Raw genomic sequence first — 15657 nt, 5'->3', positions numbered from 1 at the left:
GGCAATAACCCATTCCCGTGATGCTTTGTATCAAGTCCGCATGCTCAGACTAAGACTGCCCATGAGGCGTGCTGATATTCCACAACTTTACGCCTCTCCCTTTCCCTTGCGTTGCTGAGCTTGTATTGTTCCTTCAATGTGTAGTCCTGCGACTAACCTTAAACCCTTCAACAGTTGAGCTGTACGCGCTTGCTTGCTCAACTGGTCTAGACCCACCTTGTCCAGGCTCTACCTTGGAGTTCACAAAGCAGACTGAACTGAGCCGAGCTGTAGCTAGCTAGACAAGCTTATTATTTTTGACATGGGTTTGCTATTCCCGGCTTCAGCCTGTTGGTAAACCATCTCTGAATACAGACAGAGCTGGCCATTGTCCAGATGGGAAGAGGCGATTCCACCTTGGGTGGTTTTCCGTTAATGTGTGGTCTCAGCTCTTGATCCTGACCTTAATGTCAGACGCACTTTAACTTCACTTAGGCTTGCCGACTACGTGTGGACAGGAGGTTTCATCACATGACCTCCAACCTCTAACCACGCCCCCCGCCCATGCTCCACGCCATTGGCCGCCCGACCTTCCCCTCGGCCAATCAGAAACCAAACAGACTCTTCGTTTCCTGACTGGATGAACCGTTTTGGCCCTCCACCCCTCCCCGCCCACCCCCCCCCCCACTCCCCATTTCCAATATTTTTGTAACTGACGAAAGTGTTCAAAGAAAATGAAGAATCAACACTTTTTTAAACGCTATGATTTTTTTTTTATCCTGGGTGTTTATCCGCAGTGGCGTCCAGGAGATTAATCTTTCATTCCTGGAGACGCCGGGGAAATCCTGGAGGAGTTGGCAACCCCTAGCTTCAGTTGATGGACAAGAGACTCCAGTTTAGTATTTTCTTCTGACCATGGTGTAACTCCTCCGGTGCTGGGCGCTAATGAAATCATAAGCACAGCCCCCTTGCTATTGTAAATGAATTCCAACAGAGTGGGAAGGGGAGTTCTCCCCGGTGTCCTGGGGCCAATATTTATCCCTCAATCAACATCATTAAAACACATTATCTGGTCACTTATCACTTTGCTGCTTGTGGGATCTCGCTGTGCGCAAATTCGCTGCCGCGTTTCCCACATTACAACAGTGACTACACTTCAAAAAACGACTTCATTGGCTGTAAAGCGCTTTGGAACGTCCGGTGGTTGTGAAAGGCGCTGTAGAAATGCAAGTCTTTCTTTCGAAATAGTCACCAATGGGACACCTTCCCCAACACATCAAACACGTACTGACTCATTGCAAAATTTCAAAAACTTTTTGCTGAACCATTTAGAAAAGGGTTGAAGTATTTGAGAAATGATACTGTTTTTATATCTTTTTCTTGGTGTTTTTCCCCTTTGGGAAGTTTTCAGTATTGCCGGAGTTATATGAGGGGAGGGTCAGGGGTTCTGGGTATCTGTTAGTTGTAACGTAGGTAAAAATAAAGTAAATGTGATTGAAATAACACTTCATGATGTTCTGTAATTCTTTTAATACTTTTTTCCAATTCGCTCTGCTTCTCCCTCGAAGGCACTAACTGACTTTGGGTACGGTCTCTCTCCAGTACCTCAACCACGTTTGCATTCTTCGGCAGCACCTCCAAAACCCTTGACCTCGACCACCTAGAAGGACAAGGGCAGCAGGCGCATGGGAACACCACCACCTCCAAGTCACACGCCATCCTGACTTGGAAATATATCGGCTGTTCATTCCTCGTCGCTGGGTCAAAATCCTGGAACTCCCTCCCTAACAGCACTGTGGGAGTACCTTCACCACACGGACTGCAGCGGTTCAAGAAGGCGGCTCACCACCACCTTCTCGAGGGCAATTAGGGATGGGCAATAAATGCTGGCCTTGCCAGCGACGCCCACATCTCACGAATGAATAAAAAAACTCCTTCATGTGTGAGTCTCAACAATGGTTATCACTAGGCTATTTGAACAAGGGGAGCATCATGGTCCAGTCCAATGTTGACCTTACCTATGTACACACACTGCGCACTCTCCAAAAGGGATGAAAAGGACAGTGATCAGGAGTGGGAATCCTAGCTGGCTTCTACCCTCCTTATCTTGGAGAGACTGAGGCCATGTTGTATAGGTCCTTCCTGGTCTGTGCGACTTAGGTCCACACTTAGATCCTGCTCGCGCATGAATGACGGCCACTCTGGCAGGTTATCAGCCTTCTAGATCCCAAGCTCTGGAATTTCAACCCAAAACATCTCTGCCTCTCCAGCTCTCTCTCCTCCTTTAAGACCTTCCTTAAAACTTACCTCTTTGAGCAAGCTTGTAGTCGCCTATCCTAATGACTCCTTCTTTGGATTGGTGTCAAATGTTGTCTGATTACACTCCTGTGGAGTGCCTTGTCTTTCAGAGACATGAGTACATAATCTAGGCTGACTCCAGGGCAGTACTGAGGGAGCGCTGCACTGTCAGAGGTGCCGTCTTTCGGATGAGACGTTAAACCGAGACCCCGCCTGCCTGGGATAGAGTGGGGGAATGGGACTAACTGGATTGCTCTACAGAGAGCTGGCATGGACTTGATGGACTGAATGGCCTCCTTCTGTGCCGTTATGACTCTATGGGGGAAAAATTCAGTTGGTTTGCGCCTCCCGTTAGCGCTTTAAGAGGGCGCTAATGGGGCGCAAAGCAACTAGCGCCCGGGCGTGGCGATGTTTGTGCCGCTCACGAAATTAACTAGACATTTTGCAGTGGCGCTAAACACTACCGCCACGATCTCCTGCGCTCGCAGATCGTGACATCAGTCGAGTGTGCAACGCCTCGGTAGCACCCCGGACCGGATATTGAGTGGCGCCCCCCTGCTGCTAGCAACGACAGGTTGAGGGGAGCGTTTTGCAGTCAGGAAGGGACTGGGGGAGCGCTATTTAAAGGCGACCGATTCTTGCCTTTTGCTTTTTAGCATGCATATAGTCCTGTGTTGCAGCTTCCCGTGGTTGGCACCTCATTTTTAGGTACGCCTGGTGCTGCTCCTGGCATGCTCTTCTACACTCCTTATTGAACCAGGTTTGGCGATAATGGTAGAGTGAGGGATATGCTGGGCCAGGAGGTTACAGATTGTGGTGGATGCCCAATTTTGAGCTGCTAGATCTGTTCTGAATCTATCCCATTTAGTACGGTAGTAGTGTCACACAACACGATGGATGGTGTCCTCAGTGTGAGGACGGGACGTCATCTCCACAATGACTGTGCGGTGGTCACTGCTATCAATACTGTCATGGACAGATGCATCTGCGACAGGTAGATTGGTGAGGACGAGGTCAAGTATGTTTTTCCCCCTCGTGTTGGTTCCCTCACCACCTGTCGCAGGCCCAGACTGGCAGCTATGTCCTTCAGGACTCAGCCAGTAGTGGTGCTACCGAGTACATTCTGTGCCCTTGCTACTTTCAGTGCTTCTTCCAAGTGGTGTTCAACATGGAGGAGTACTGATTCATCAGCTGAGGGAGGGCGGTAGGTGGTAATCAGCTGGAGGTTTCCTTACCGATGCTTGACCTGAAGCCATGAGACTTCATGGTGTCTGGAGTCAATGTTGAGGACTCCCAGGGCCACTCCTTCCTGACTATATACCACTGTGCCACCACCCTTAGTGGGTCTGTCCTGCTGGTGGGACAGGACATACCCAGGGATAGCGATGGAGGAGTTTGGGATTTTGGCTGAAAGGTATGATTCTGTGAGTAAGATTATGTCAGGTTGTTGCTTGACTAGTCTGTGGGACAGCTCTCCCAATTTTGGCACAAGTCCCCGCATGTTGGTGAAGAGGGCAGTTAAGAGTCAACCACATTGTGGTGGATCTGGAGTCACATAGAGGCAGATTTCCTTCCCTAAGGACATTAGTGAACCAGATGGGTTTTTAATGACAATCCGGTAGTTTCATGGTCACCATTACTGATAATAGCTTTTTAATTCTCAATTTATGTAATTAACTGAATTTAAATTCCCCAGCTGCCGTGGTGGGATTTGAACTCAGTCTCTGGATCATTAGTCCAGACCTCTGGAGCACCAGCCCAGTAACATTACCACTACGCTACCATTCCCACATCCACTTAACTGTAGTGACATCAAACTTTCAGCCTGCAATACAGCGATTGAAAAGTAATTTGATCTGAGTGTGCTTACTGTGTTTTAAGAATAAGCCAGCACGTCGGATCCTCCTCTCAATGGCATTTTGTTAGTGGATCTGTCAGGATGGTTATTAGCCCTGCTATCCATTAGTGACCTGTTAAGAGAGAGAGAGAGAGAGAGAGAAGAAAGTAAGAAAGGAAAGAAAAAGAAAGTACAGGTTGAGCGTCCCAAATCCAGAGTTCCGGAATCCGGGACGATTGGTGGCAGTGGTCCGGAATCCGTAAAATGTTCCGGAATCCGGACACCCTGAGGGAGGCTTATCAAAAAAAGCAACCTGGACCCAGGTATTTCCGGACTCGGCACGTGTTTCTGATGTCCGAAGTCCGGAAATATCGCAACCTGGGCTCGGGTGTTTCCAGACATCGGACATCAGAATCGCGTTCCGAAGTCCGGAAAACCCCGAAAACTGGTCGGCCTCGGTCCCAAGGTCGCCGGATTTGAGGCACTCAACCAGTAGTAACACTCTCCCTGTCACACACTCCACCTCCAGTGCAAGGCTCTCAGTTATAGCACTTTTACTTTTACATACCTCACCCCCTAGTATCAGACCATTTTGTCCCTGCACCAACTTATCTAAACTCCATTTTACCTTTGCTGAGGCTGCTGTTGCAACACTTGAGCTGGTTCCTGGCTGAGGTTTGAGTTACTGTCAGGCACAGGGCAGGTACCTATATCTAGGTCTGTATCCGCTTGCCGTCTGTGCTGGCCTGCAATAGATCCTGAGCCAAGCACCCCTCACAGCGGCACACACCTAGTGCAAACTATCTGGACCAGTAAACATCTCTACTCGCCACAGCTTCTTGTCTCCTGGCCTGAGCTGAGCTCTTGTTTCGAGGCTAGCAGCTGCCTGTTACTTCACGATATGTATCTCTTCTTAGGCAGTCCCTCGGAACCAAGGATGACTTGCTTCCACGCTAAAAATGAGTTCTCAGGTGACTGATGAGTCCAATGCGGGACCTACAGTCTCTGTCACAGGCGGGGCAGACGATGGTTGAAGGGGCGGATGGGTGGGGTACTTGGGTTGACATGCGCTCCTTCCGCTGCTTGTGCTTGGCTTCCGCTCGCTCCCGACGAAGAGACTCGAGGTGGTCGGCGCCTTCCCGGATGCTTCTCCTCCACTTTGTGTGGTCTTGGGCCAGGGATTCCCAGGTGTCGGTGGAGATGTTGCACTTTTTCAAGGAGGCTTTGAGGGTGTCCTTGAAGCATTTCCTCTGCCCACCTGGGGCTCTCTTGCCGTGACGGAGCTCCGAGTAGAGCGCTTGTTTTGGGAGTCTTGTATCGGGCATGCGGACGATGTGGCCCGTCCATGGGAGCTGATTGAGCGTGGTCAAAGCTTCGATGCTGGGGATGTTGGCCTGAGCGAGAACACTGACGTTGGTGCGCCTATCCTGCCAATGGATTTGTAAAGCTAACAGGGCTATGTGGCTCCAATTTAACACCCTGTTTTATGCTGCGAAAGAAAATATTGGGTCCGCTCTATGGGACCGTTCAACTGCCTTTCTTTACCGCTCTACCCAATTCCAACATAATTATCAGACGGGCTTGGAAAGAGCATTCAGGACTGAGATCGATAGATTTTGTTAGGTAAAGGGTATCAAGGGATATGGAGAAAAGGCGAGTAAATGGAGTTGAGCTCAACAAAGATATTATTTTAGTAAATAGGAAAGGAAATTAACTAGCTTTTCTCACAGGTTGATTCCAACCCAACCTAACTGCCATCTCACCATGTGTTCTTGTAACCCCATCGACCAAATTCCCACCATATCCTTCAACCCCACCTTCTCTCCAAATCCCCCCAAATCATCAATGGATTGTCCCAAATCCACCTCCACCCTCCCCTCCTTTACCTTCCCTTAATGTCTTGGAGGAGCTCCTCACTGGAGTGAAAGGTCACTGAAAAATATCTTAAGAAAGACTTGTATTTATATAGCACCTTTCACAACAACCCAATGCGCTTTACAGTCGATGAAGTACTTTTTGAAGTGTAGTCACTGTTGTAAAGTAGGAAATGCAGCAAGCTCCCACAAACAGCAATGTGATAATGACCAGATACCCTTTTTTTTCATGATGTTGATTGAGGGATAAATATTGACCCCAGGACACTGGGGAGAACTCCCCCTGCTCCTCTCTGAAATAGTGCCATGGGATCTTTTACATCCACCTCGAGAGAGCAGACGGGACCTCTGTTTAATGTCTCATCTGATACAAGGCACCTCCGACAGTGCAGCGCTCCCTCGGCACTGCACTGGGAGTGTCAGCCTAGATTTTTGTGCTCAAGTCTCTGGAGTGGGACTTGAACCCACAACCTTCTGACTCAGAGGCGAGAATGCTGCCCACTGAGCCACAGCTGACACTCCTGATCTTCTTGCCAGTTTATTTAAAATTTCAGTGGGATGTTTTACTATGTTAAAGGCGCTATATAGATGCAAGTTGTTGCTGTTGGATTGGGGAGAATTTATGACAAAGGCAAATTATACAAAATCTATGGAGAATCAGGCTCAGTGGGCTAAATGACCTGTACCTCTCCATTCTTTCTCAAGCCCTCACATTTCTTGCTTAATGTCTATGTTTTCTCAATAATTGTCACATTAGAGTCATAGAATCATACATAGAATGATACAGCACAGAAGGAGGCCATTTGGCCCATCATGCCTGTGCCGGCCCTTTGAAAGAGCTCTCCAGCTAGTCTCACTCCCTCCCGCATTTTCTCCACGTTACATAAGAACATAAGATCATAAAAATTAGGAGCAGAAGTACGCCATACGGCCCCTCAAGCCTTGGGTACATTGCACTTGATCCCTTCATCTAAGTCATTAATATAGATTGTAAATAGCTGAGGCCCAAGTCCTGGTCCTTGCAGCACCCCACTAGTTACAGCCTGCCAACCTGAAAATGATCTGTTTATTCCTACTGTCTGTTTTCTGTCTCTTAACCAATCCTCTATCCATGCTAATATATTACCCCCAAACCCATGAGCTCTTATTTTGCATAACAACCTTTTATGTGGCACCTTATCGAATGCCTTTTGGAAATCCAAATATACTACATCCACTGGTTCCCCTTTATCAACCCTGCTAGTTACATCTTCAAAAAACTCTCATAAATTTGTTAAACACAATTTCCCTTTCATAAAACCATGTTGACTCTGCCTAACCATATTATGATTTTCCAAATGCTCTGATACCACTTCCTGAATAATGGATTCCAGCATTTTCCCGATGACTGACGTCAGGCTAACTGGCCTGTGGTGCCCTGTTTTTCTCTCCCCTTCCTTTCTTGAATAGCGGGGTTACATTTGTGACCTTCCAATCTGTTGGGACCGTTCTAGAATCTGAGGAATTTTGGAAGATCACAACCAATGCATCCACCATCTTTGCAGCTGCCTCTTTTAGAACCCGAGGATGTAGGCCATCAGATCCAGAGGATTTGTCGGCTTTTAGTCCCATGAGATTCAAAGAGTTTTAAACGCTTGGAGGTGATTTGATTGTCACTTTGTCCTCTCTTTGGGACTAGCATTAGAATTGGAATTGTGTCTGGCACCTGTCAGAGAGTTAAACTCCCAGATCTTAACTTCATAAGAATCTAGGCAGAGTACAGCAAAATAAGGTGCTGTAAATCAAAACACAAACCAAATGAACACATCGAAAAAGCAGACCCCCGTTTGGGTGTGCTAAATGTTGGAACTGTTCATGACTCACATTAATAATATACACAGTTCACTGACATCTGATGCATGCATTAACTAATCTCTATTTACTGCACTTACATCTCAGCTACAGGAACGCTGCCAAAGATTACTTCATGCAATTAACCCTGCAAGTACCGGACTTTTGCTGTTGGATTAATTTCAAAACACGTGAGGGGGCAATTTTGCAAGGCAAGGAGCCTCTCCAGAGGAGACGGTGAGGTGGAGATAGCATTACAAGACCGTAGCAACGACATTCCGCCCTGTGTTAGTGGGTAACGAGCCTCTGCATTGGGAGGGAAGCTTTGAAAATTTGCCCCATCCCACTTCTTGGTCTGCCCTCCAACCTCCCAGCCAGTAAACTTACCTCCCACCCCCTCTCTCCGTCCCTTTGGGACAACAAAGTGCAGCAGAGGTAAAAGCTGCTCTGGTCTCCAAGTTTAGCTCCCGTCCAAATTGGGGGAGGGTGTGAATGAGACCAGATTGTGGGGCTAATTGCTGGAAAACCTTGAAGATCATCTGAACCATCAGTCTGTGGGTTCATAGCCCCACTCCAGAGACTTGAGCACAAAAATCTAGGCTGACATTCCAGTGGCAGTACTGAGTGAGTGCGGCACTGTTGGAGGTGCCGTCTTTTGGATGAGACGTTAAACTGAGGTCCCCGTCTTCTCTCTCGGGTGGCCGTAAAAGATCCCACGGCACCATTTTTGGAGAAACATAGAAACATAGAAGATAGGAGCAGGAGTAGGCCATTCGGCCCTTCGAGCCTGCTCCGCCATTCAACGAGATCATGGCTGATCATCCAAACCCTAAACCCCGGTCCCTACACCGACAGCCATCCCACCCAAGCCCTATCCCCGTAACCCCGTAACCCCACGTATTTAATCCCCCCTAACACTAAGGGTCAATTTTTTTTTATCATGGCCAATCAACCTAACCCGCACATCTTTGGACTGTGGGAGGAAACCGGAGCACCCGGAGGAAACCCACGCAAACACGGGGAGAATGTGCAAACTCCACACAGTCACCCGAGGCCGGATTTGAACCCGGGTCCCTGGCGCTGTGAGGCAACAGTGCTAACCACTATGCCACCGTGCTGCCCCAGAAGAGCAGGGGAGTTCTCCCCGGTGTCCTGGGGCCAATATTTATCCCTCAATCACCATCACTGAAACAGATTATCTGGTCATTATCACATTGCTGTTTGTGGGATCTTGCTGTGCGCAGATTGGCTGCCGCGTTTCCTACATTACAACAGTGACTGCACTTCAAAAAAAGTACTTCATTGGCTGTAAAGCGCTTTGGGACGTCCGATGGTTGTGAAAGGCGCTATAGAAATGCAAGTCTTTCATTCTTTTGGGATGAATACTGCTTGTTACTTATTTACAGAAATTACCTGGATTCAGAAACTCAATGGAAAGTGATCAAATTTGCAGAGGATACCAAACTCGGAGGGGCAGTGAAATCGGAAAAGGCAGCTCAGGCCTTATACAATGAGTTAAACAAAATGTGTAACTGGCTAGAACAATGAGAGCAGGGAGGTTATGATAGAGCTGTACAAAACGCTAGTTAGGCCACAGCTGGAATACTGTGTGCAGTTCTGGTCGCCACACTATAGGAAGGATGTGATTGCATTGGAGAGGGTGCAGAGGAGATTCACCAGGATGTTACCTGGGCTGGAGCGCTTCAGCTATGAGGAGAGACTGGACAGGCTGGGGTTGTTTTCCTTGGAGCAGAGAAGGCTGAGGGGGGACCTGATTGAGGTGTACAAAATTATGAGGGGCATAGACAGGGTAGATAGAAAGGAACATGTCCCCTTAGTAGAAGGGTCAATAACCAAGGGGCATGGTTTCAAGGTAAGGGGCAGGGGGTTTAGAGGGGATTTGAGCAAAAACTTTTTTACCCAGAGGGTGGTTGGAATCTGGAACTCACTGCCTGAAAGGGTGGTAGAGGCAGGAACCCTCACAACATTCAAGAAGCATTTAGATGAGCTCTTGAAACGCCATAGCATACAAGGCTACGGACCAAGCGCTGGAAAATGGGATTAGAATAGACAGGGCTTGATGGCCGGCGCGGACACGATGGGCCGAAGGGCCTCTTTCTGTGTTGTATAACTCTATAACTCTAGTACCATTATTCAAGAAGGGTAGCAGGGATAAACCAGGGAATTACAGGCCAGTGAGCCTAACATCTGTGGTAGGGAAATTATTGGAAAAAATTCTGAGGGACAAAATTAGTCTCCACTTGGAGAGGCAAGGATTAATCGGGGATAGTCAGCATGGCTTTGTCAAGGGTAAATCATGTCTGACCAATCTGATTGAATTTTTCGAGGGGGTGACTAGGTGTGTGGATGAGGGAAATGCTGTGGATGTGGTTTACATGGACTTCAGTAAAGCTTTTGACAAGGTCCCGCATAGGAGACTGGTCAAGAAGGTAAGAGCCCATGGGATCCAGGGGGCCTTGGCGCGTTGGATCCTAAACTGGCTGAGTGGCAGGAGGCAGAGGGTGATGGTCGAAGGTTGCTTTTGTGACTGGAAGCCTGTGTCCAGTGGGGTACCTCAGGGATCGGTGCTGGGTCCCTTGCTGTTTGTGATCTACATTAATGATTTGGATGAGAATGTAAAGGGTATGATCAGTAAGTTCGCGGATGACACGAAAATTGGTGGGGTGGTAAATTGCGAGGAGGAAAGCCTCAGGCTACAGGACAATATTAACGGGTTGGTCAGATGGGCGGAAAAGTGGCAAATGGAATTTAACCCGGAAAAGTGCGAGGTGATGCATTTTGGACGGACAAATAAGGCAAGGGAATACACAATGAGTGGTAGGACCCTAGGAAGTACAGAGGGTCAGAGGGACCTTGGTGTACATGTACATAGATCCCTGAAGGCAGCGGAACAGGTAGATAAGGTGGTTAAAAAGGCTTATGGGATACTTGCCTTCATTAGCAGAGGCATAGAATATAAGAGCAGGGAGGTTATGATGGAGCTGTACAAAACGCTGGTGAGGCCACAGCTGGGGTACTGTGTGCAGTTCTGGTCGCCTCACTATAGGAAGGATGTGATTGCTTTGGAGAGGGTGCAGAGAAGATTCACCAGGATGTTACCTGGGATGGAGCGCCTCAGCTATGAAGAAAGACTCAACAGGCTGGGGTTGTTTTCCTTGGAGCAAAGGAGGCTGAGGGGGGACCTGATTGAGGTGTACAAAATGATGAGGGGCATAGATAGGGTAGATAAAGAGGAACTTTTCCCCTTAGTAGGGGGGTCAATAACAAGGGGGCACAGATTCAGGGTAAGGGGCAGGAGATTTAGGGGGGATTTGAGGAGGAACTTTTTCACCCAGAGGGTGGTTGGAAGCTGGAACTCACTGCCTGAAAGGGTGGTAGAGGCAGGAACCCTCACAACATTCAAGAAGCATTTGGATGAGCACTTGAAATGCCATTGCATACAAGGCTATGGACCAAATGCTGGAAAATGGGAGTAGACTGGACAGGGAGGGATGGGCGGCGCAGACACGATGGGCCGAAGGGCCTCTTTCTGTGCTGTAAAACTCTATGACTCTATGACTCTATGACATGATGGGCCGAAGGGCCTCTTTCTGTGCTGTATAACTCTGTGACATGATGGGCCGAAGGGCCTCTTTCTGTGCTGTATAACTCTATGACTCTATGACTCTATGACATGATGGGCCGAAGGGCCTCTTTCTGTGCTGTATAACTCTATGACTCTAAGATGAACTTTAATATAAACAAGTGTGTAGATTGCGAGAGTGCTACCTCTGAGTACAACTGACACAAACACAAGTCTTCCTTTTAACAGAGAGAGCCAATGCATGCTTTCTTTCTTCAACTCCTTACCTTTTTCTCCACCTTCCTTTTGCGTGCAGTCCATCACTTAATTAGATATTTGAACAACTACACGGAACGGCTCATCCCAAAGAGAACAGACTGTGGGCTCGGCCCCAAATTCGGACAGAGAGTAAAACGCACTCTGAAAATAACAGCAAAACTCATTGGCCCAACTTGCGAGGAGGAAAGGAAGTGTTAATCAATTTAAAATAAATGGACTGAGTGCCTCCGATAATGAATCAGACAAAAGAATTTCAAATGAACACATTAACACATCTGGGCTGCCTATAGTGATGCCTCTATACCCGGCCAGATTGGAGATGATTGGGTAATTACCCCGTCAATCACACCTGGAGACCGCACAGCTTTAAATGCCTGGGATTGAATTTACGCACATCATTTTGTGTTCTGTAACTCTCCTCCACTCACTGCATTTTGCTGGAGAAATAATCCTGCTATTATCGGGAAATGTTGCTGTAGTTTTGGTCATGAGTTCCGTCATGTAGTTCGTAGAGATTCTTTATAAGTAGACTCTGTAGACTGTTTGCTGCAAATCCCTCCCCAACAACAACAACTTGCATTTATATAGCGCCTTTAACGTAGTAAAACATCCCACTGAAACTTTAAATAAACTTAAACAGGATACTGGGGAGAACCCCCCTGCTCTTCTTCGAAATAGTGCCCTGGTATTACTTACCTCCACCTTAGAGGGCAGATTCAGCCTCAGCTTAACATCTCATCTGAAAGGTGGCACCTCCTGACAGTGCAGCACTCCCTCAGTACTGCACTGGGAGGATCCGCCTGGATTTTGTGTTCAATCTCTGGGGTTGGCGACTTGAACCAACAACCTTCCAAACTCAGGAGTTGAGTGTGCTACCCACTGAGCGACGGTTGACACACCATGAGGTATCAGCCTTGATTCAGCGCTAGCACCCCTGCCTCTGACTCAGAAGGTCATGGGTTCGAGTCCCACTCCAGAGAGCCGAGCACCAAAACTGTGCCGACACTCTAGCACCACATAAAATAATAATTCAACTTTATTGTCATTGTACAAATGCACAAGTACATGAACAACGAAATGTGATCTTGCAAGCTCCCATGAGTCCAGTACAAATAACATTAACATTAAACGTAAATAGCACCGTCCTGGGAGAAGCAAAGCCGCTGCGTCTGTGCACGCCGCCATTCCATTTTCCACCATTCCGACAATCTTCAGCCCAACACCCGGGCCTGCTCACCAGCCGCCCCTCCCGGGGCTCCTTCCGTGACCTTCTGCACCTGGTCTTCCCCCCTCCAGGTACTAACCAGGCCTAACTCTGCTTAGCTTCAGGGATAATGGATTAATTATTTCAATTTGAGCAAAGCAACCCAATGGAAAGAGTTAACCTACTACCATGAGATTGTCTTTGAACATAACACCCATTGAGGATCCAGCAATATAACAGTTCCTTTTAAATCACAGCCCAGTGTAGATATACTTCATAGAGCAAAAGTGAGATGGATTTACTCGGAGTGACAGGTGCAGCTGAATGCTGCCACTGACCTTTACAAGCTCGCACACAGGATGTGCTCAATCCCTGATCCTGACACACTTGGTTTGCTATTTAGGTGTCAGCCGTGGCTCAGTAAACATAAGAAATAGGAGCAGGAGTCGGCCATTCGGCCCCTCGAGCCTGCTCCGCCATTCAATGAGATCATGGCTGATCTTCTGCCTCAACTCCATTCACTGGCCCTATCGCCATATCCCTTGATGCCTTTACTAGTCAGAAATCTATCGACCTGTTTTGAATATACCCAATGACTGAGCCTCCACAGCCCTCTGGGGTAGAGAATTCCAAAGATTCACCACCCGCTGTGTGAAGAACTTTCTTCTCATCTCAGTCCTGAATGGCCGACCCTTTATCCTGAGGCTGTGGCCCCTGGTTCTAGACTCCCCAGCCAAGGGAAACATTCTCCCAGCATTCACCCTATCAAGCCCTGTATTAATTGTGTATGCTTCAATGAGATCCCCTCTCATTCTTCTGAATTCAAGAGAATACAGGCCTAGTTTACTCAATCTCTTCTCATACAACAGTCCCGCCATCCCAGAAATCAATCTCGTGAACCTTCGTTGCACACCCTCCATGGCAAGTATATCCTTCCTTCGGTAGGGAGGCCAAAATTGTACACAGTACTCCAGGTGTGGTCTCACCAAGGCCCTACATAATTGGAGTGGTTAACACTCTTGCCTCTGAGTCTAAAAGTTTGTGGGTTCAAGTCCCACACAAGAGACTTGAGCACATCAGTCTAGGCTGATACTCCAGTGCAGTGCTGAAGGAGTGCAGCACTGTCGGAGGTTCTGTCTTTCAGATGCGACGTTAAACTGAGGCCCCGTCTGCTCTCTCAGGTTGGTCTAAACGATACCAAGGCACTATTGGAGGAACAGCAGGGGAGCTCTCCCTGGTGTCCTGGCCAATATTTATCCCTCAATTAACATCACGTAAAACATATGATCTGATCATTATCACATTGCTGTTTGTGGGAGCTTGCTGTGTGCAAATTGGCTGTTGCATTTCCTACATTACAACAGCGACTACACTTCAAAAAGTACTTCATTGTATGTAAAGCGCTTTAGGAATTACTGAGAATGGGAAAGGCGCTACATAAGCACAAGTCTTTTTTTTATTGCGCATTCCTTTTTGACTGAAGCAACCCTCTATCACTTCAATAGCATTCAGCTCAACTCCTTCTCATTGTTGATTTAGTCTTCACAGGGCACAATGAAAGAGAGTCCCACATCACAGTGAGATACAGTCCCACATCACAGTGAGATACACTCCCACATCACAGTGAGATACAGTCCCACATCACAGTGAGATACACTCCCACATCACAGTGAGATACAGTCCCACATCACAGTGAGATACAATCCCACATCAGTGAGATACACTCCCACATCACAGTGAGATACACTCCCACATCACAGTGAGATACACTCCCACATCACAGTGAGATACAGTCCTACATCACAGTGAGATACACTCCCACATCACAGTGAGATAGAGTCCCACATCACAGTGAGATACAGTCCCACATCACAGTGAGATACACTCCCAAATCACAGTGAGATACAGTCCCAGATCAGAGTGAGATACAGTCGCACATCACAGTGAGATACAATCCCACATCACAGTGAGGTACAGTCCCACATCACAGGGAGATGCATTCCCACATCGCACTGAGATGGGCAGCACGGTGGCATAGCGGTTAGCACTGTTGCCTCACAGCGCCAGAGACCCGGGTTCGAATCCGGCCTCGGGCGACTGTCTGTGTGGAGTTTGCACATTCTCCCCGTGTTTGCGTGGGTTTTCTCCGGGTACTCCGGTTTCCTCCCACAGTCCAAAGATGTGCGGGTTAGGTTGATTGGCTATGATAAATTGACCCTTAGTGTTAGGGGGATTAAATACGTGGGGTTACAGGGATAGGGTGGGATATGTGTTGGTGTAGGGGTTACGGGGATCGGGTGGGATATGTGTCGGTGCAGGCTCGATGGGCCGAAATGCCTCTATCTGCACTGTGGGGTTTCTGTGATTCTGTGATCACAGTGAGATACAGTCCCACATCACAGTGAGATACAATCCCACATCACAGTGAGATACACTCCCACATCACAGTGAGATACAATCCCACATCACAGTGAGATACACACCCACATCACAGTGAGATACACTCCCACATCAGTGAGATACAATACCATATCACAGTGATACACTCCCACATCACAGTGAGATAGAATCTCACATCACAGTGAGATACAATCCCACATCAGAGTGAGGTGCAGTCCCGCATCACAGTGAGATACACTCCCACATCACAGTGAGATACACTCCCACATCACAGTCAGATACAATCCCACATCACAGTGAGATACTGTCCCACATCACAGTGAGATAGAGTCCCACAGCACAGTGAGATACAGTCTCACATCACAGTGAGATA

The 15657-nt window shown here is 47.9% G+C and overlaps 1 long non-coding RNA gene across 1 annotated transcript in view; it reads right to left on the bottom strand.

Moving 5' to 3' along the window:
* LOC147100259 (uncharacterized) overlaps positions 1-15657 on the bottom strand; it is a 207005-nt gene that overhangs the window by 80754 nt on the left and 110594 nt on the right. The window contains exon 2 of the long non-coding RNA XR_015073698.1: positions 4148-4247. This is a non-coding gene — a long non-coding RNA (uncharacterized LOC147100259). The remainder of the gene's footprint in view (positions 1-4147; positions 4248-15657) is intronic.

Source organism: Somniosus microcephalus, chromosome 26, assembly GCF_052327205.1.
Source record: "Somniosus microcephalus isolate GS21.2 chromosome 26, FLI_Smic_1.0, whole genome shotgun sequence".
In the NCBI taxonomy this organism is placed as follows: Eukaryota; Metazoa; Chordata; class Chondrichthyes; order Squaliformes; family Somniosidae; genus Somniosus; species Somniosus microcephalus.
This window is presented reverse-complemented; position numbering and strand designations above follow the sequence as displayed.